This window comes from Lathyrus oleraceus, chromosome 5 (assembly GCF_024323335.1).
Source record: "Lathyrus oleraceus cultivar Zhongwan6 chromosome 5, CAAS_Psat_ZW6_1.0, whole genome shotgun sequence".
Lineage (NCBI taxonomy): Eukaryota > Viridiplantae > Streptophyta > Magnoliopsida > Fabales > Fabaceae > Lathyrus > Lathyrus oleraceus.
The window spans coordinates 446,793,364-446,815,284 of NC_066583.1; the positions used below are offsets into that span (position 1 = coordinate 446,793,364).

Genomic DNA, 21,921 nt, shown 5'->3' on the forward strand with positions numbered 1-21,921 from the left:
TCATCCTGGAGCTACGAAGATGTATCATGATTTGAAAAAGTTATTTTGGTGGCCGGGAATGAAAAGAGAAATTGCGAGTTATGTTTATTCCTGCTTGACTTGTCAGAAGTCAAAGATTGAGCATCAGAAGCCGTCTGGGCTAATGCAACCGTTGGCTATTCCGGAGTGGAAATGGGACAGTATCAGTATGGATTTTGTTTCTGGTTTACCGAGGACAAGTAAGAATTTTGAGGCTATTTGGGTGATTGTTGACAGATTGACGAAATCGGCTCATTTTATTCCGATCAGAATGGATTATCCATTAGAGAGATTAGCTGAGTTGTATATTGAGAAGATTGTAAGGTTGCATGGTATTCCGTCGAGTATTGTTTCGGACAGAGATCCTAGATTTACATCGAAGTTTTGGGAAGGTTTGTAGAAGGCTTTGGGAACTAAGCTGAGATTGAGTTCTGCATATCATCCGCAGACTGATGGTCAGACTGAGAGGACGATTCAGTCACTAGAGGATCTTTTGAGAGCTTGTGTTTTGGAAAAGGGAGGTTCTTGGGATTGTTATTTGCCTTTGATTGAGTTTACCTACAACAATAGTTTTCATTCGAGCATTGGTATGGCACCGTTTGAAGCTTTGTATGGTAGGAGATGTCGGACACCTTTATGTTGGTATGAGTCCGGTGAGAGTGCTGTGGTTGGACCGGAGATTGTTCAACAAACTACGGATAAGATTAAGATGATCCAGGAGAAGATGAGAATTGCTCAGAGTCGTCAGAAGAGTTATCACGACAAGAGGAGGAAGTCACTTGAGTTCCAAGAGGGAGATCATGTGTTTCTTCGTGTTACTCCGATAACTGGGGTTGGTCGAGCTTTGAAGTCGAAGAAGTTGACACCTCGATTTATTGGTCCTTATCAGATTTTGGAGAGGATAGGGGAGGTAGCCTATCGTATCGCTTTACCGCCGTCACTTGCGAATTTGCATGAGGTTTTTCATGTGTCTCAGTTGAGGAGGTACATTCCTGATCCGTCGCATGTGGTCCAAGTAGATGATGTCCAGGTGAGAGATAACCTGACTGTTGAAACATCACCTATGAGGATTGAGGATCGAGAGTTGAAGCAGTTGTGGGGTAAAGAGATTGCCTTGGTGAAGGTAGCTTGGGGAGGACCAGCAGGTGGCAATGTGACTTGGGAACTTGAGAGTCAGATGAAGGAGTCTTATCCGGAGTTATTCGCTTGAGGTATGTTTTCGAGGACGAAAACTCTTTTGGTGGGGGAGAGTTGTAACACCCCGATAAAACAAGATAATTATTTAATTTAAGTTAATAATATATTTATTAATTTAATTAAATAATTGGAATATTATTATTGGAATTATTATTATTATTGGGTTATTATTTTATTGGAATAAAAGTTGGAATTTAGAAAAGGTCCCATTTAGTAAAAAGGTTATTTTTCACGTGAAAAGGAAAAAGGGACAGAAAAGTGGAAAAGGGCAAAGAGAGCCAGAGAACAAGGGTTGAAGAGAGGAAGAACTTGAAGCCGCAGGATTCGCCGGATTAACTCAGGTAAGGGGGGTTTATCATCGATTAATGGGTATTATGGGATAATATGTAATGGGTAGTGATAAACCATTGAGTTACCTCTGATTTGAATGATGTATGATGAAATTGTGAACTGTTGTATGAACGAAATTGGATTATGATTGTGGGGTATTCGTAGGGATTAGAGATAGAAAGGTTAGCAATTTGTGAAATCGAAAGTGTATGATTCGTATTAGATGATATGAATGAATTGTGTGTAAAAATTGGATTGTAGAAGGTTGGAATTGGATAGATCTCGTAGCAGAGAAAGCCATAGCAGATCTGGGAAATCTGGTTTCTGGTCATACGCGTATGGCACTAGGCAATACGCGTATGAGATGGCCTGGTACGCGTATGGCACTAGGCAATACGCGTATGGATGAGGAATATGAGGTTTTGAACGTGGTTTGGTCTCTGTTGGTACGCGTATGGGGAAGTGATACGCGTAGCATACGCGTATGAGATGGTGTTACGCGTATGGGCTTGGCCAGGAAATGGGCCATACGCGTATGGGAATAGGCAATACGCGTATGGGCAGGATTGTGATTTTCCTGAGTTGTTGTTGTGCAGTTTTTAGCTGTTCAGCTGAGTAACGTAATTCAGCTGATGTATGATATATTAGGGATCAATTCCCGTTGTTTTGAGTAGTATAGGCATTAGTAGAGTGTGCTAATGCTGTGATTGAGTATGTGGTATGACATGGTATGATTATGTAGTGAAAATGTTGATGATGTATGATGATATGCATAATGTTGTGAATGTAGTTATCATGTCTGAAATTATGTATGGACTGTTTTATGGCTTAGAGTGTGAGCATAGGTCCATTGTAGATTGTTGTTGATGATGTTGCATTGCTAGGTGAATTAGCATGCATATTGTGGCCTTTATGGTGGTAGCTAATTCCCATGGTGAGGAATTAGTGATGTTAGTCACTTTGGACTGTTGTTGATGTTTGCATGCTAGGTGATTAGCGTGCATAGCATGGCCCTTGGGGTGGTAGCTAATTCCCATGGTGAGGAATTAGTGATGTGAGTCACTAGGTCTCAAATGAGTGGGACTAGTGAGCTTGGTAGCCGTACCTGGATTTGGTCGGTGAAGTTGAAGTATATGTTCACGAATAGTCGGTACCGCATGCATGGAGTCTCATTGCATAATATATGTATGGCGTATAATATGAATGGATGTATTCCAATATTGTACGTGTAATTATGTTGATGTTGAGTATGAGTATGATTTGCATTGGTATTGAATATGATGTTTGAGTTGATGTACCGTTACTGAATGTGTTATGTGATTAGGGTGATTAATGTGTTAAATTACTTAACATGACATGATGTTTTATAATGCTTATTATATTGATTGAGGAACTCACCCTTACAACTATTTTCAGGTAACGAGCAATGAGTTGAGTAGAAGTTAATGCGTGGAGTCTAGTGTAGTCTCCTTAGTGGGTCGTGCTCTGATAGATGTAACATCGGGATGGGATGTTTTAACTTGTTTTAAATGTTTTATTGTTGGTTGTGAACCATTTTACATGTAATGTTTTACATGATTGATGAAATTTATATCCGCTGCGTTTTATGCAAATGTTTATGTTTTGAATTAATAAAAGAGCATGACCGTTATATTGTTGAATGGTGTGGAATATTGTGTGACACCCTTAAATGGCATAATTACTCTGATGATATACTGCTATTTTAATTAAATATTTTGGGGTATTTTAAAAGGGTGTTACAAATATCCTGAGCTTTAGATCATAAAATTTCATGCAGAATTGAGTTAGTTAGGGTTGTTTAAAGTTTGATGTGCAAATGTTCATAGCTTCGATTCTCTTGATGTATGTTGAATTAGCCTTAGCCATGAATTGATCTTTGCTCTATGTTGGAAGATCTACGCGATGATATGTTTAATTGCCATTTCTGAGAATTTTGTTTTTGAGCTGTGTACTGTTCATGCATGAACACGATGAAGGTGATGAATTTCGTTCCCAAGCCGTGTTTTGATCTTTCCAAATGAGTTTTCTGAGTTTTGCATGTGTTTTTGTAAAAACGCGCATGTACTGGACCACGTATGCATCTGCATGGCAGTACGATTGGCTAGCATTGCTTGACCGTGCCACATAGGATTAATGAAACGACTGCGTTTCAGCCTTCAGCGCGCCATCATTCAAATAGTTCCTCAATTCGATTCCTGGCCGTGCCAATTATTCAAACATGCTTCATATTTTCTCATTTCCCTCCATACCATGAACTATGCTTCTCATACATTTTTTTATTTTTTCTTTGACTTCCAAATTCATAGTTAATTAAATAATGCTCCAAAAAATATGAGGATTTTTGCATTAGGTCACATTTTCTGTCTAGTATTTTATGAACATTTTTCCATAAATTGTGCACGGCTGGAATTGTTTTTGTGTTAGGGAAGGTGTACATGTATGCATTCTTGACATTGCCTTGCCATATCCTTTGTGAAATGCTGGTTGTTTATCCAATGATCATGAAATTTTACATGTTGAAACTAGACTCTTGGCTTGACATTTTGGTGTTGATTTGGTATTTTTACCATGTGTAGTTTCTGTTTCGTGATCATGTTAAGGTAGGTGTGACAATTGGTGTCACACCTTGTGAGGTTCAACTTGATTGATGAGTTTTCCATGCCAAATGAATTCTAATTGATGTGATTTTTTGTATGGTGCTTGATATGGATGTTGTGGTTGCTCATGATTTTTGTTGGAATTTTTGGATTGATTTCTGATTTGATTGAGATTTTTCATTCTGGATGGTCATGTGTGAGCTTTTGAATTGTCTTGAATTTCATTTGTTTGTGAAATGCTTGTTCTTTATCCAATAGATGTGAAATTTTGCACACTAATTCTAGACATATTGAAGATTGTTTTGGCTTTGGTTTGAGGTTTTTATCATGATTCATTTATGTTTTATGCTTATACTAAGTTGGTGTGACAATTGGTGTCACACATGTGCTTGTTGTGCTTGCCTTGACTTATGTGATTTGATTACCATGCCTAATATGGTCCAATGCCTCTAATTTTTTGTGTGATGATCATGTTGCGTGTTCAGTTTACTCATGATTTTTTCCAAGATTATTTGAGTCATTTTTGACTTAATGTGCATTTGTTTCTTCTGATGTCACAATGTGATCACAATTTGCATACCTTGCCATGTTTGGTCATGAAATGAATTTGGTTGATGATATTGATATGGGACTTTTTGGATTGTGTTCTTGATTGAATGAAGTTGACTCATGTTGAATTTCATGTTCTGTTTTGAATGTTTGACCCTCTTTTGACCATAGGCTTGGACCTAGTGGTTTGGACTCACTGTTTGGATTGTGGATTTCAGGTTAAGAAGCACATTGCCATGATTGAAGTGGTTCACTCTCTTGAGTTGATTGAGTGGTTGATGTTGACTAACTTTGAATTGTTTTGTAGGTTGATGCCAAGTTATTTGTGTTGTGCCCATTGGCTTGTGCCTTGCACATTGTTGCATTGCTTGCTTATTTGTCTGATTATGTACTATTGCCTGATGATTGTTGTATGTTTGGTTGATTGCATTGTGTACTGATTTGTTTGATGTTTCAACAGGTACATAAGTTGCTTAAGTTCACTTTGAACTTGCTTTTGCTTAGCTTGGTTGCTTAACCATTTGAGGTATAACTCTCTGACTTCATGTAGTCTGGAAGACCTGTCCTGTTATGTGGGCAGGCACCTGTCTGAAGCCCTCCTTAAGAGGCAATGCTTGTGTTTGTTTATCTTTGTGCCAAGCAGGAAAAGTCCTCTAATGAGGCAATTGGCAAATAAAAGAGATGTGCAATCCATCTCCTGCTATTCAGTTGTGTCATTCACTCTGCTCACACACCTTGTGTTGATGCATTGTGGATATTAACCCAAGATCTTTGTTATGTCAGTCATATGTGGAGAAGAGTTCCAACTTTCTGAACTCCCACCCTTTCATTTGTCTGAAGCTCTCCCAGGCCAGGGATAAGAGTTGTGAGGTCTTACCCTCACTTCCCATTTCATCTGCTTCACCCTAACTCACAATATTAGGGTTAAGAGCTAACTACACCCGATTCCAGTTGGCTTGTGTTTCACAGCCTAGCCTTGTGTGAGCCCACTTTGTTTGTATATAGTGTGTGCTAATTGTGTGTATGTTTGCTTTGCCTGTGCTGTTTAGGATAGCTTGCTCCCTGTGCAAGTTAGATAGAAACCTCAACATAGGGATCGTATGCATGACAACTTCTAGGCTCGAGTCGTAGTCTCCCTAGTAGTTTGTGTCTCCCTTTGTATCTGGTTAGGCTAGTCCTTTTTCCCTGTGTAGGGGAACTACGTTGCCCTGATCCTCATACCAGATGAGGTACGTAGGCAGGAGATGAGCTGATCTCTCCGGGCGCCCTTTTTCTTTTTCAACCCCTTTGTGTTGTGTTGGAGTCTGACGTAAGTCCAGTGATTGGCAGTTGGTTTCCTGTGTCTTGTTTCTTTGTTTGGAGTCCGACATAAGTCCAGCGGTTGGCAGTTGGTTTCCTGTGTGTGTTTATTGGTTCGGAGTCTGATGTAAGTCCAGCGATTGGCATTCGGTTTCCAGGTTTGCCGGTTTGTGTGGAGTCTGACGTAAGCCCAGCGATTGGCAGTCGGTTTCCGGTGTGGTTTTGTTTGGCGTGCGTTTGCCGAGCTACGAGTGCTCTGATTCTTCACTAGTTACAGAAGATACGTATGCATAGGATACGACATCCTAGCGAGCAAGTTTCCCCTGTCCCCGAACTACGTCGACTCTGATGTCTGTGCCTGACAGACTACGTAGGCCCAGGATGCGATATCCTGCCGAGTCTTGTTTCTCTTATCTTTCTGTGTGTTCTTTCCAGCCTTGTGTGCAGTTTGTGAGCAGTTTTTAGCAACCTTTATCCTTTCTTTTGAGCGTGGATCCCGTCGAGTACGACGGATGTGTAGGGGTGCTAATACCTTCCCTTCGCATAACCGACTCCCGATCCCATCTCTCTTTGGTCGCGAGACCATGTCTTTTCCAGGTTTACTTCGAGCGTTTCCTTTCCCTCCTTTGGGATAAATAACGCACGGTGGCGGCTCTGTTGTTTCGTTTTCCCGCCGGTTTTTCGCGTAATGCGACAAAGTCCAATTACGATTGCTTAACATAGCGCTAAATTTGCCTTATGGCACACTAACTACTAACATTAACCATTAACCATTAACATTTACTTTTTGCTCTTTACATTTATGCAATTTATTATTCTTGTACATATTATCCATTTGCTTTTTCCTTTGCTTACTTGAGCACATGTTTATGTTATTGCAATTTGCCTTTTGCTCACTTGAGCACATAATTGTGTATATACTTTTGTGCTTGTGTTTTGTTTTGATTGTTGTGGACCAAATGCAAAAAATGGACAAATGGACTTAGACTTTAGGACCTTCCCCAAGCTAATGGAGTTTAAAGAGAAACTAGGCCTCATGCCTTTAGAGTGCTTAAATGTCAAAGAGCAACTAGGCCTCATGCCTTTAGAATGCTTAAAGCTTGAAGATGAACATTGAAAGGACCATACTCTAAACTCCCTCTTGTCCATTCTTTGATTGTTAATAGAACCTTTTGATGTGTGTGTTGTTTTGTGATAGGGATTCCAACTTTGAGCCAAATTGAGGAACCATTACCATGAGCCTCTAAGAGAGAGAGATCCAAGATACCTTGGGGAGCTTTTCCAAGAACTCATTGATTGTTGATTGATTGAGTTTATGCTTATGTGATTGCTTATTCCAAAGGATGGGAGCTACTTGGATCATCAATATGATCTCAAGGGAGGAACTCCATTGTGGTCTTATTCTTTATCCCTCACCTTTTGTATGCCTAGGACTTTAGCCATTCTTCTTCTTCTCTCCACGCTAACCCAAACCAAACTTTTTGTACAAACATTAGAAACCTAAGCCTTATGATTTTGATTTTCAAACTTTTCTTTTCATAACACTTATTTTGAATTGAACTTCTAAGTCAACTTTGACCATTTTGTACATACTTTTCATTGGTAAATATAACCCATTCAAATATCTTTTTGTGGTTTCAATGGCCACTTTCTTAATCAAAACTTTTTCGTAACCTTTAGCTATTAGGTTAGAGTTATCCTTGAGGTAGATGTAATACTCACCTTTATCCTTAGTGATGGACAATGAGTCTTCCATGCTTATTATAGGGTTAACCCCTCACTAGCATGTTGAAGCTATCCTTACATGGTGGATTTGTGGTTTGAGGTTGACTTGTCTCCCTTGGATAACAAAAGACCTTAAGGCTTTTGGACCAATCAATTCACCAACTCATTTTGATATTTTTACCCCGAACTACGAGGTTTTGATCCTAATCTTTTTTTAAAGATGGTACGTAGGCAATGGGCTTATCCATCCAAACACAAAAATGTAAATAACTTGTACATTCTCTTCTCATCTCTTCAATCATGTTTGCACAAACAAATGTTCACAAAATACCAACCTTACAACCAATGTGAAAAGGGCTCCCTAGGAGTACCTAGGATGTTTTGGGTGCCTAACACCTTTCCATTGCATAACCAACCCCCTTACCCAGATATATGACTTTTTTACTAGTTTTTGATTCGATAAAACTTTTAGCTTTTTGTTCGCTTTCTAACCATTCCTTTGGATAAATAGAAGTGCGGTGGCGACTCGACTTGTATTATTTACCTTGGATTTAGTCAATACCTCTAATGGTAATGAATACCCCGCTAAAGAGTGCAGAAAAGCGATGCTTTCAAGGCTTTCAAGAAGTATGCGAAACAAATTCAAAATGAGAAGTCCCTCACAATAACCTCCATAAGAAGTGACCATGGTGGAGAATTCCAAAACACATTCTTTGAAGAATTTTGCAAAGAGCATGGAATATCCCACAACTTCTCTGCACCACGAACACCACAACAAAACGGTGTCATAGAAAGAAAGAATAGATCTTTGGTGGAGCTCGCAAGAATAATGCTCTGTGACTCCAACCTTCCTAAATATTTTTGGGCGGATGCAGTTAGCACAACATGTTTTGTAAGCAACCGTGTCAACATTCGACCGATTCTCAAAAAGACTCCGTATGAGCTATTCAAAGGAAGGAAGCCCAATATATCTTTCTTTCACATTTTTGGTTGCAAATGTTTTTTCCTTAACTATGGAAAGGACAACCGTGGTAAGTTCGATGAGAAATCCGACGAAGGTATCTTCCTTGGCTACTCCCTATCTAGTAAGGCATTTAGAATTTTCAATAAAATAACTCTTTCTTTTGAAGAATCAATCCATGTATCTTTTGATGAAACTAACCCCTCGAAAGAGGATAACATTATTGTTGTTGATGATGATGATGATATAATAGATATGTCACAACAATAAAAGGAAGTTCCAAATGATCAACCAATACCACAAGGAGATGACTCACCAATCATTGAAGAACATCATGATCTACCGAAAGAATGGAGATCTCATAGAGATCACCCGATTGATAAAGTTATTGGTGATATTAGCCAAGGCGTTGCAACACGACTAAATCTCAAGGATGCTTGTCTCAACATGGCTTTTGTATCTCAAATAGAACCAACCAAAGTCGATGAAGCCTTAGGCGACAATCAATGGATAGTAGCAATGCAAGAAGAACTCAACCAATTCAAAAGGAATCAAGTTTGGAGTCTTGTACCAAGACCGAACAACAAGCACATCATAGGAACAAGATGGGTGTTCAAGAACAAACTTGATGAGAATGGGATCATAGTTCGTAACAAAGCAAGATTGGTCGCACAAGGATACAACCAAGAGGAAGGAATCGATTTTGATGAGAAGTTCACTCCGGTAGCAAGGTTAGAAGCAATTCGATTATTACTTGCTTATGCCTGTTCTATGAATTTTCAATTGTTTCAGATGGATGTCAAAAGCGCTTTCCTAAATGGCTATATCAATGAAGAAGTCTACGTCAAACAACCTCCGGGCTTTGAAGACTTCAAGAATCCTTCACATGTTTACAAGTTGAAGAAAGCACTATATGGCTTAAAGCAAGCACCAAGAGCGTGGTATGACCACCTTAACAACTTTTTATGTGAAAAGGGATTTGTAACAGGAAAGGTTGACAAGACTTTGTTCATAAAGAAGATCAAGGGTAACACCTTATTGGCTCAAGTCTATGTCGACGACATCATCTTCGGTTCAACAAACAAAGATCTTTGCGAAGAGTTTTCAATTATGATGCAAGGAGAATTCGAGATGTCCATGATGAGAAAATTGAACTATTTTCTTGGACTACAAATCAAGCAAACAAAGGACGGCATCTTCATCAACCAATCCAAGTATTGCAAGGAATTGTTGAAAAGATTCGATATGGATAGTTGCAAAGCGATGTCCACTCCTATGGGATCCGGAACATACGTTGATCAAGATGAATCCGGATTTTCAGTAGATATCACAAAATATCGAGGTATGATTGGTTCATTACTATATTTGACGGCAAGTCGTCCTGACATTATGTTTAGTGTATGTTTGTGTGCATGCTATCAAGCAAATCCGAAGGAATCGCATCTCACCGCCGTAAAGAGGATTATGAAGTATCTCAAAGGAACAACGAACGTCGGACTATGGTATCCAAAAGGTAGTATATGTTCCTTGATTGGGTACTCTGACGCCGATTATGCAGGATGTAAGACCGATAGGAAAAGCACAAGTGGTACTTGTCACATTCTCGGGAATGCACTAGTGTCGTGGGCATGCAAGAAACAATCATGTGTCGCATTTAGCACGGCCGAAGCGGAGTACATTGCAGCAGGCAGTTGTTGTGCACAGATTTTATGGCTTAAGCAACAACTTCTTGATTTTGGTGTAGATCTCGGTTGCATTCCTCTTCGATGCGATAACACAAGTGCCATCAACATCACAAAGAACCCGGTCATGCATTCAAGGACAAAGCACATAGATATCCGACATCATTTCCTTCGAGATCACGTACTCAACGGAGATGTAGATGTTACGTTCGTGGATACACATAACCAACTTGCCGACATATTCACAAAACCATTGGCTAAAGAGCAATTTTTCAAGATTCGCCGAGAACATGGAATTTTGAGCAAAACGGATCTCTGATTTTTTCTTCGAATATTCATGGTACATCATCAAGGATGAAAGGTATGTAATTTATATAATTTTTCAAGTTCGGTAAGTTTCACTTTTTATGCATTCTATGTCGAAAGTATGATGTTTTTCGATTTTTCTACAATGTATATTATTTTTCATGATATGTGTTTTTGACTAAAACTTGCCTTAATATGTGTTTAAACATGTCTAAGTGATAATTTATGAAAATTCCTTACCATATTTGCTATTTCAAGCTGCTGGTTTTGCTTTTTTGGCTTGAGTAACCGGTTACCTTCAGGGTAGTAACCGGTTACCGCTATTCGTGTTTTCTTTTATTTTTTCGTATTTTTACTTGCGTAACCGGTTACCTGCGGGGTAGTAACCGGTTACCACTGAAAAAGTCAGAAAAAAATTAATTTTTAAAACATTCACATGTGTTGCTCTTTATGTGTGTTTATCACTTTGTCTTGGAAAACTTTCATCTTCCACCTTCCACCTTCAATGTCATAAACCCATTTTTCAAGAACATCACACCCACTTACTCAAAATCATAAATCAACCTCTTAAATATCAAACCCACTCTCTCTTCCAACATGCAACCATCTTCACCTCTCTCAATTCAAGTTTCATTTTCGGATTTCCCTTTCAAACCCTAACTCTCAAAACCAATATCATGGCTCCTTCCAAGAAGAACAAAGGAAAGCAACCTATTGGTGAAAGTTCTCAAGCTAATGAAATTAGGGAAGAAACTGTGGACATGCAACCTTCAAAGGCTAAGAAATCCAAATCTGAAGTTGGTAGAAGGGAATTGATGAAGACAAAATATGTGAAGTTCACTGCCTTTCCTGCTCACAGCTTCAATTTTGAGGAGTTTCTGCAAAACTCTGGTGTGAAGGATTTGGTCTCTGAGGTAGGCTTGATTTTTCCCGAATTGGTTAAAACTTTTTATCGCAATATTAAGTTTGCACATGATGAGTTTGGTGACATATATATGGAGTCTTGTGTTAACAATACTAAGATGTCTATTGGGTTAGAAGATATTTCTAAATGTTTGGAATTCCGAATGAGGGATATGAATTCCGTATCGAATTTATTTCAAGTGAGGAATGGAAAGATTTTGATACTTTGAACTATTTTGTTGAGATTTCTCGTGGAACTCATGATGATTTAGTTGGTAGACAATCTCAATCATCTCGTGTTATCAAGTATGCTAAATCCTTGACTGTTAGTGACCGGATGTTACACTATGTTTTAGCATACATTTTGGTGCCTCAACATTCTAATCATGCTGAAGTGACCGACTTTGATGTGTTTTAGATTAAAGCCTTGAAAATGGGATGGGATATAAATTGGTCATATTTGTTCTTTTACCATTTGAAACATCAACTTGGTCTCACCGGAGGGCTGCCATATGCTTACTTTGTTTCAAAATTATTGGCTTATTTTAATGTTCCTCTTGAAAATGAATAATATCTTAAGATGGATGAACAACTGTGTGAGGTCAACAAAACCACAATCACTAAGAATACCGGAGTTGTTCTTGCTCCGGATGGCACTTATAGATATAAAGATGAATTTGATGTTGCTGCCCCGAAAGGAGGATATTCCTTGGAATCTCTTCATCATGAGATGATGGCTATGAAATTGCAAATGAACTCCAATCATCATCAAGCAATGCGTGGGATTAACAAACTTCTCAAGCTTTACCGCTCTAAACCGTCCTTTGAAGAAGACGAAGATGTGGCGATGGAAGAGGGTTCCGGAAGTGATTAAGTGTTTTGGTCTTGCTTATGTTCTTATCCTATCTATGTTGTAGTTTTTATGTGTTATGTTTCTAATTATCTAGTACAATATCATGTTTTCATGTGTTTAAACCTTGGTTATCATTTTTGTGAATGAATTCTTATTATGTTTGAGAACTTATGACTGTTTTTTTTATCAAGTCTTTTCCCAACCTTTTTGCTAATGACAAAGGGGGAGAAGAATTTCTTGTTGTTTTTGTTTCTCTAACATTTTGTAGAAAAGATACACATTTCCAAAGTCTTGCTCATATTCCAAAAGAAAGGGGGAGCACTTGCATAGGGGGAGATATCCTTGGATTAGAGAAACAAGTTTAGAATCAACTTTCAAGTAGTGAGTTGTCATCATCAAAAAGGGGGAGATTGTGGCTCCTTGATGATTTTGATGATTACAACATCTCTCAACAATTATCATGTGAAAAGATCAAAAGCTGTCAAAGACTTAAAGTGAATTGAAGTAGAGAAAAGATACAAGTGAAGTATATAATTTCAAAGGATCAAGTATCATCTTTGGTATATCTAAAACTTTCACTAATATGATATACAAGTGTTAAAATATTTATTCCATGATATCTTGGCCCATATAGAAAATTAGGATGTATTGCATTTCATTTTTCACATTCTGCCAAATTCTATTTTTCAAAACTGGGCTTCAGTAACCGGTTACCCACTGGGTAGTAACCGGTTACCACTGTTATTTTTCAAATATTTTTTGACGTTGGAAGCAAGTAACCGGTTACCCACCGATTAGTAGCCGGTTACCGTTGACAAATTTTGGCAAATTGGTGCATTTCTTCATTCAAATATTTTCTTTGCATTTCTTTGAATCATGGCATCTTTTCATTCATCATACTTTTTCAAAAAGGTGTTTGTAGCAATATATAAACATCATCACTCATTGTTTATGACCACCTCCTTTTGCAAATACTTTCAATAAAATCACAATTATAAAAACTCAGATTTTTATCAAGTGTCCAAAAACTTTCTTAAAGTACTCTTTGCATTAAACCTTCATATACCTTGAAAAGAATACATATCATTCGGTTTGAACACTTGTATACTACATTGAGTGAATTATTTATCTAAGGAGAAGATCAATCAAGAGAAGATTGATAGTACTACACTTTATTCAAATCATCAAAGAAGATTTATTTCTGTTTGACTTGTGATCCAGGATTGTTGGACACAAGGGTTAGTGTTGAAGAGGATTGTTCTTCATACACTTGATTACTTATAGGTTAGATAGTAAGCATCACCATTGGTGTGAGTAGGCTGTATAATAATTCTAACTATAATGAAATCTCTTTCGAGTCGAAAGGGGAGTGGAGTACCTTCGGGGTGTGAAGGGAACCACTATAAATTTCGGTGTCTCTTTTACTTTCCGCAATTTATTTTTCAGCACTTAAACGGAAAATAACCAAGAACCAGAAACAAGATCGAAGAAATTTTTACCACCTAATTTACCCCCCCCCCCCCTCTTAGGCGCATTTACAACTTACAGCACGACTATCTCCTGACGAAGCTCTGCGATCTCCTGGTACAAACAATCAGCCTCGATAGCATGTGTAAGGTCGGATACAGCCATCTGTAAGGTAAGGTCAGCCACCTGCTTCCTAAGCCCGACAATCTCTCTACGACACTCGGCAATCTGCGTGAGGATGTCTAGAGTCTGCAAAGATAAATTATTAGAGAGCACAATAATCTTGGGTGAAGGCGGCGTAGGGGTATACTCAGCGACAAGTGGGGATCTGGGCTCCTCAATAGTCTCTCCATGACCCTACAAAGCATAACTCCAGTTAGCTGGGTCGTGAATACTGGTCATCATCGAATCTGGCAGTGTAAAGTAGTGTATCTCTCGCGATCAATCAACAATCTGAATTGTCTGGGATTGAAAGAAGATCTCCTCATCAATCCTCTAGTCAAGCAGAAATTGATATCCATAGTAGTGTACCCATAGAAGGTCCTGAGATGTAGCAGCTTGAAGGATAGACCTAAGGCGATGGCAATCTGTGTGACGATCCCTCCTACATGAATAACTCCTTTGGACGATCTGGCGACACTGCTAAGGCCACACAACAGAAAGTTCCCACATACCACAGGGCGAGACTAGGATGCACAAAATAATAAAAATATCTCTTCCTCACTCAACAAGGTCACAACATATGGTCTTCCAAGGAAAGAGTGTGCCAGTATCATTTGGAAGTACCTCATAGCAGGGTTGTGGATAGCCTGGGACAATTGAGTAGAAGGATCCTGACTCCTTCCACCAGAGATATTGCTCCAGAATTTATCCACTTCCTTACCCAGAAAGTATCCCATCGGCGTCTCAGGGATAGCGTCGGGGGTGGTCTGAAAACCTAATAAGTCACTGAACTCCTTCTAGCTGAACGAGTACTCAATCCCAAATAGCCTGAAAGCAGCATACCCATCTGGTCCAAAATAAGGATCATAATCAAATGAGCTGAGGAACTCAAATGTCAAGTTCCTGTAGGTGTTGCTCAGGTCATCAGCGAATTTATCCCATTGGAGTTGTTGGCACAAAAATCTAATGCTCGGCTCAATGCCTAGGGCTTCCATGCAGTGCTGGTCTGGATAGCGTGTAGGGGCCATAAGGCACTGGTAGAGAGCTACGCAACGCTCCCTCTGGGCATCATCTCTGAAAGCTACGTGCATGTCATCAAAGTTCTGCATCCTGCAAAGGTTAGGGAAAATGATCCTGAAAACAAAAACATTGCAAATGATATTTAGTCCTTGTGAAAGTATGATTAAAAATAAAATAAAATAAAGTAAATAAATGCAAAAAAGTAAAACAAGATAAGAAAACCGTGGGTTGCCTCCCAAGCAACGCTCGTTTAACGTCATTAGCTTGACGATTGGAATTTATACACTTGTCGTAGGAATTGGTGGATCTATCAGAGTGTGGCTGGAGTAGTCTGTTGGAATGTCTCCTCCTTCATAGAGCTTCAGTCTTTGCCCATTCACAATGAATGGACTACAGGTTTCGTTCTTGATTTCTACAACTCCGGATCTCAGAATCTTAGATACTTTGAAAGGGCCAGTCCATCTTGAACGTAGCTTCCCAGGGAAGACTCATAACCTAGAGTTGAACAGGATAACAGGGTCGCCTATATTGAAATCTTTCTTCATAATTCTTTTGTCATGCCAAGCTTTTGTTCTCTCTTTGTATATTTTGGCATTCTCGTAGGCAGTTTGCCTGAGTTCTTCCAGTTTGTGGATGTCAAGGATACGCTTTTCACCAGCGGTCAGGTAATCTAAATTCAAAGTTTTAATGGGCCAATAGGCCTTATGCTCTAATTCAAAAGGTAAATGACAAGATTTTCCATAGACTAGTTGGTAGGGAGTTGTTCCTATATGGGTTTTGAAGGCGGTTCTGTAGGCCCATAATGCTTCTTGGAGCTTCTGAGACCAGTCTCTTCTAGATATAGAAACGGTTTTTTCTAGAATTTGTTTTATCTCCTTATTGGTTACTTCTACTTGGCCACTAGTCTACGGGTGGTATGGTGTTGCTACTCTATGCCTAACTCCACATTTGCTTAAAAGTTTATCAAATATTCTCGATATGAAGTGCGATCCTCCATCGCTTATGACTAAACGGGGTGTTCCAAATCGGAGGAATATATAGTTCTTAAATAACTTGATCCCCACCCTAATATCGTTTGTGGGTGCAGCTATAGCTTCAATCGACTTAGACACGTAGTCCACAGCAACTAAGATATACTTGTTTCCTAAGGATGGTGGGAAAGGTCCCATGAAATCTATACCCCAAAGGTCGAAGAGTTCTACTTCCTGAATGTTTCTTAGAGACATTTCGTCACGCCTTGAAATATTTCCCATGCGTTGGCATCTATCACATTTGACAATGCAAGCATGGACATCCGCCACATGGTAGGCCATAATAGGTCAGCTTGAAGAATCTTGGCGTATGTCTTAGAGGTGCTCGCATGTCCACCATAGGGTGCAGAGTGACAATGCTCAATTATACTTTTTACCTCCTCTTCGGGAATGCATCGGTGAAAAATGCCGTCTTTACCCCTTTTGAAAAGGAGCGGTTCGTCCCAATAAAAGTTTCTCACATCGTTGGAGAACTTCTTCTTGCGGTGGTAGTCAAGATCAAGGGGTACGATATCAGCAGCTAGGTAATTAACAAAGTCTGCATACCATAACACGTTACTTATTGCTAAGGATTTTTGGAAGTGCTCATGAGGGCCTAGGTTATCGTCTTCAATGGTTTCTAGTTTAGCTATCAGTCTATCATAGGCAAAATCATCATTTATGGGTACTAAGTCTGGTTTCAGGTGTTCTAGCCTAGAAAGGTGATCAACTACTACATTTTCAGTGCCTTTTTTATCTCGGATATCTAAATCAAACTCTTGTAGTAACAGAATCCATCGGAGTAACCTGGGCTTGGCATCTTTTTTACTCAATAGGTAACGAATGGCAGCATGATCAGTGTAAACTATAATTTTGGCTCCTACTAGATAAGATCTAAATTTGTCTATAGCGAAAACTATAGTGAGTAATTCCTTTTCAGTTGTTGCGTAGTTAAGTTGCATAGCATCTAGGGTTCTATTGGCATAATAAATCACATGTGATTTTTTTATCTTTCCTTTGTCCTAGAACGGCTCCAACCGCATAATCACTAGCGTCGCACATTATCTTAAAAGGTTCTGACCAATCAGGGGGTTGCATAATAGGTGCTGAAATCAACGCTTGCTTTAAAAGATTAAATGCTTCATTACATTTTCCATCGAAAATGAATTCATCATCTTTCATCAAGAGGCCAGTTAAAGGTTTTGTTCTTTTAGAGAAGTCTTTGATAAAACTCCGGTAGAATCCAGCGTGTCCAAGGAAACTTTGGACTTCTCTGATAGTTTTGGGTGGTTTTAGGTTCTCTATGACTTCTATCTTAGCTCTATCTACCTCTATACCTTTTTCGGAAACTATATGTCCTAAAACAATCCCTTCGGTGACCATGAAATGACACTTTTCCCAATTTAGCACGAGGTTCACCTCCACGCATCTCTCCAGGATTTTCTCAAGGTTAGCAAGACAATTTTTGAAATAAAATCCGGAAACCGAGAAATCATCCATAAATACTTCCATGATACCATCTAGGTAATCTGCAAAGATTGACATCATGCAGCGCTGGAAAGTGGCTGGGGCATTACGAAGACCGAATGGCATTCGCCTGTAGGCAAAAGTTCCATAAGGGCATGTAAAGGTAGTTTTTTCTTGATCTTCCGGGTGGATAGGTATTTGGAAGAATCCAGAGTATCCATCTAGATAGCAGAATTAAGAGTGTCTGGCTAGACGCTCCAATATCTGGTCTATAAATGGTAAAGGGAAATGATCCTTCCAGGTTGCTTTATTTAACTTTCTATAGTCTATGCACATCCGTCATCCTCCTTCTATCTGTTTTGCTACATGTTCGCCTTTATCGTTTTGAACGACTGTGATGCCTCCCTTTTTAGGTACTACATGCACAGGGCTCACCCACTTACTATCCGAGATCTGATAGATTATACCTGCCTCAAGTAACTTAAGAACTTCTTTTTTAACAACAACACTCATTATAGGGTTTATTCTTCTTTGATGTTCTCTGGAGAGCTTTGAATCTTCTTCGAGCGAAATCTGATGCATGCATACGGATGGGCTTATACCTTTCAGGTCAGAGATATTATATCCTAAGGCTGAGGGATATCTTCGTAAAACATCTTAGAGTTGGTATGTTTCCTCTTGGCTCAAGGTAGCACTGACTATAACTGGACGGTTCATCTCTTCGTCGAGGAACTCATATCTCAGGTTCTTAGGCAGTTCCTTAATTCTAAGGTTGGTTTCTTAGGGCATGGCATATGATCTGGGGCAAGGGATAAACATTCGTAAAGGTTATCATCGATGTAGGGTTTCCTAAAGTCATCATCTTCCAGTATGAGAGTTGATGGCAACTTAATTCTTTTTATGATTTCTTCTTGTTCTATTTCCCTAACGCATTCATCAATGATATCTAAGGCATAACATGCGTCTCCCATCATAGGTGCCATAAGAAATTTTGAAAGTATAAATTCTATCTTCTTGTCAACAACCTCAAATGTCAACTTTCCTCTCTTGAAATCTATTATGGCTCCTGCAGTTGATAAGAACAGTCTACCTAGAAGGATTGGTATATCATTTTCCTCTTTGATGTCCATGACAACAAAATCAGTAGGGATAAATAACTGACCTATCCTAACAGGGACATCTTCTAATATGCCTATGGGATACTTAACAGATCTATCAGCTAACTGAAGTGACATCTCAGTAGGCTATAATTCTCCTAAGTTTAACCTCTCACAAACTGCTAGAGGCATTAAGCTCACACTAGCTCCTAAGTCTATAAAAGCTTTTTCGATGACATGACTTCCCAAAAGACAAGGAATGGAGAAATTTCTAGGATCTTTATCCTTTTTGGCTAACTTATTCTCTGAAATAGAGTTGCATTCCAAGGGCTTAGGATCGTCTAGTCTACGTTTGTTGGTAAGGATGTCTTTGAGAAACTTTGCATAAGAAGGTATTTGGGTGATGGCTCCTACGAAAGGGATTTCTACGTGAAGTTTTTCTATAACCTTAATGAATTTTTGATACTGGTTATTGATCTGGGTCTGTTTGAGTCTTTGCGGATATGGTATTGGTGGTTTGTATGGCAGGGGTGGTACATAAGTTTTATCTTTAGGTTCTTCTCCTTTTTCTTGACCTTCCTATTTTTCAGATCCACCTGGTTCCTTCACTTCGTCCGTGGGTTCGGTATATTCGTTAGACGTTTTGGGTTCACTCAATCTTGGGTTTGGTGGCTCATCATAAGCGTTCCCACTTTGTAGGGTAATGGCATTGGCTTGTCCTTTCGGATTCTGTTGAGGTTGTCCAGGGAACTGTCCTCCAGGTGTAGTCCGAGGAGCTTGGTTTAAAGCTACTTGAGAGATCTGGGTTTCAAGCATCTTGGTGTCAGTAACTATTTGGTAAACCTTGGTTCCTAACTGGGTAATCAGTTCATTAACGTGAATGTTCTGGTTCATGAACTCTTTGTTTTGTTGGGTTTGAGCAGTGATAAAACTTTCCATAATTTTCTCAAGGCTTTGCTTTGGTGGCACAGGTTGCATAGGTTGATTTGGTCTTAGGGCTTGGTAACCTGTTTGTCTCGGAGGTGCATTATTTTGGATAGGGTTATTGTTCTTATAGGAGAAGTTCGGGTGATTCCTCCATCCAGGGTTATGGGTGTTTGAATATGGGTTCCCTTGGGTGTAGTTCACTTGCTCATAGTGGGTTTCGTTTAAGAGACTGCATTCTGCAGATTGGTGTCCTTTGGTTCCACATATCTCACAATCCAATGAAACTGCAGCTGCAGTATTCAGGTTTATGCACATATGCTCGACCTTGAGGGCCAACGCGTCCATTTTAGCTTTCATCATGTCTATAGAGCTTAACTCATGTACTCCTCCTTGGGCTTCCTTATTCTCAACTGTCGCTCGTTCTACTCCCCATGATTGATGGTTTTGAGCCATATCTTCAATGAGGGCACTAGCTTCAAGGTAAGGTTTGTTCATCAATGCACCGCCTGCGGCAGCGTCGATGGTCATCTTAGTGTTATAGTGAAGTCCATTATAGAAGGTCTTAATGATTAACCAATTTTCTAAACCATGATGTGGGCATGCTCTTAACAGCTCTTTATATCTCTCTCAAGCTTCGAACAATGATTCTCCTTGGTTCTGGGTAAATCTAGTTATATGGTTTCGAAGAACGGCGGTCTTACTTGGGGGAAAGTATCTAGCAAGGAATACTTTTCTAAGGTTATCCCAAGTTGTTATGGAATTGGGTGGAAGGGAATCTAACCAAGATAGGGTTTATCTCTGAGGGAGAAAGGGAATAATCTTAAACGGATTGCCTCAGGAGAAGCTCCATTGGTTTTAAAAGTGTCTGCTAATTGGAGAAAGATTTTTAAATGTTGGTTCGGGTTCTCAGTAGCGAGACCTGCGAATTGTCTCTGTTGCACTAGTTGCAACAGGGAGGGTTTAAGTTCGAAATTATTAGCTGGGATGGTTGGGTTTACTATACTAGAACTAGGTTCTTCGTTGGATGGTTGGGCGAAATCCTTAAGAGGTCTATGATTTTGATCTTCGGCCATAGCTCTCCTAATTCTGTGGAAAAATAAACGTGCGCGAGCGTAACGTTCAGGTTCCTCCAGAGGGTATACTAAGCTTCCGGTGCTGCGAGTTCTTCGCATTGACCGGCAGGTAACAACCTAAGTCTAAAAGATATAACAATAGGGTACGAAACTTGACGAAATTGTTCCCCGACAACGGTGCCAAAAACTTGATGCGTGCTTTTCGCAAGTATACGAACGCGTCAGAGTAATATAAAAGATTGTCGAATCCACAGAGACCAAGTGTCAATCTATCTTTATCTGTTGTTATGGTGTTTGTCTAAGGTAATCGAAATAGGGGGTTTTAAGAGTGCACAATGAAAAATAAAGTATTAAAATAAATTCAATTAATAAAGACAGGTTCGAATGTAATTCACATAATCAAGTTAATAATCCAAGTACTTGCTAATAGAGTTACTTATAGGCAATGTTTCCTACTTTGAAAAGAACTAATTTAACGGGAACTGTCGCTTTCGCGTATTCAGAATCGAGTTGTACTCCCTAATCAAACCCTCTTATTGTCACTTATAAAAAGGCGCGCATTGCGTTATAGTAGTAAACCTATTTTTAAGAAATATAGTATCTTGACTAAGTTGAAAAGTATTTTGACCTGGATTTCTTAACCAAAAGAGGTTCTTACGAACCAGACTCTAAACTTATAAACGCGTCCGAGAATAGTTTTAAAATCACTTTTCTTTTTAAGTTAAAAACTCCTAATGAACTAAACAAAGTGCTTTCGCTGTATTTGAAATAGTTAAAAACAACTAAGTTTAAAAAGACGTTGGACGGCTTTCGATCTTACCCAACGAAAATTAAGTGCGGGAAAACTTAGGTTGAAAGACAAAACATCCCTTAAGTGTTTCTACGAACAATTGTACAGCTTATCAGTTCAATTACCATCCTTACATTCTAACCTTTATAGGTTTAGCTAGACATGGTAAAGTAAAGGTTCATTTTAATTTAAATAAAAGTAGTGCGAGTGCGGAAAGTAAATAAAACTAGTGCGAGTGCGGAAAGTAAATAAAAGTTGTGCGAGTGCGATAAATAAATAAAGTAGTGCGAGAAATAAATGAAAGTAGTGCGAGTGCGAGAAATAAACGAAAGTAGTGCGAGTGCGAGAAATAAATGAAAGTAGTGCGAGTGCGGGAAATAAATGAAAGTAGTGCGAGTGCGAGAAATAAATAAAGTAGTGCGAGTGCGGTAAATAAATAAATATAGTGCGAGTGCGAGAAATAAATA

At 39.1% G+C, this 21,921-nt stretch overlaps 1 non-coding gene across 1 annotated transcript; it reads left to right on the forward strand.

Moving 5' to 3' along the window:
- Positions 1 to 20,174: 20,174 nt before the first annotated feature.
- Positions 20,175 to 20,281, forward strand: LOC127089020 (small nucleolar RNA R71). The gene has a single exon (XR_007790801.1). It is a non-coding gene; the product is annotated as a small nucleolar RNA R71 (small nucleolar RNA).
- The last annotated feature ends 1,640 nt before the right edge of the window (positions 20,282 to 21,921 follow it).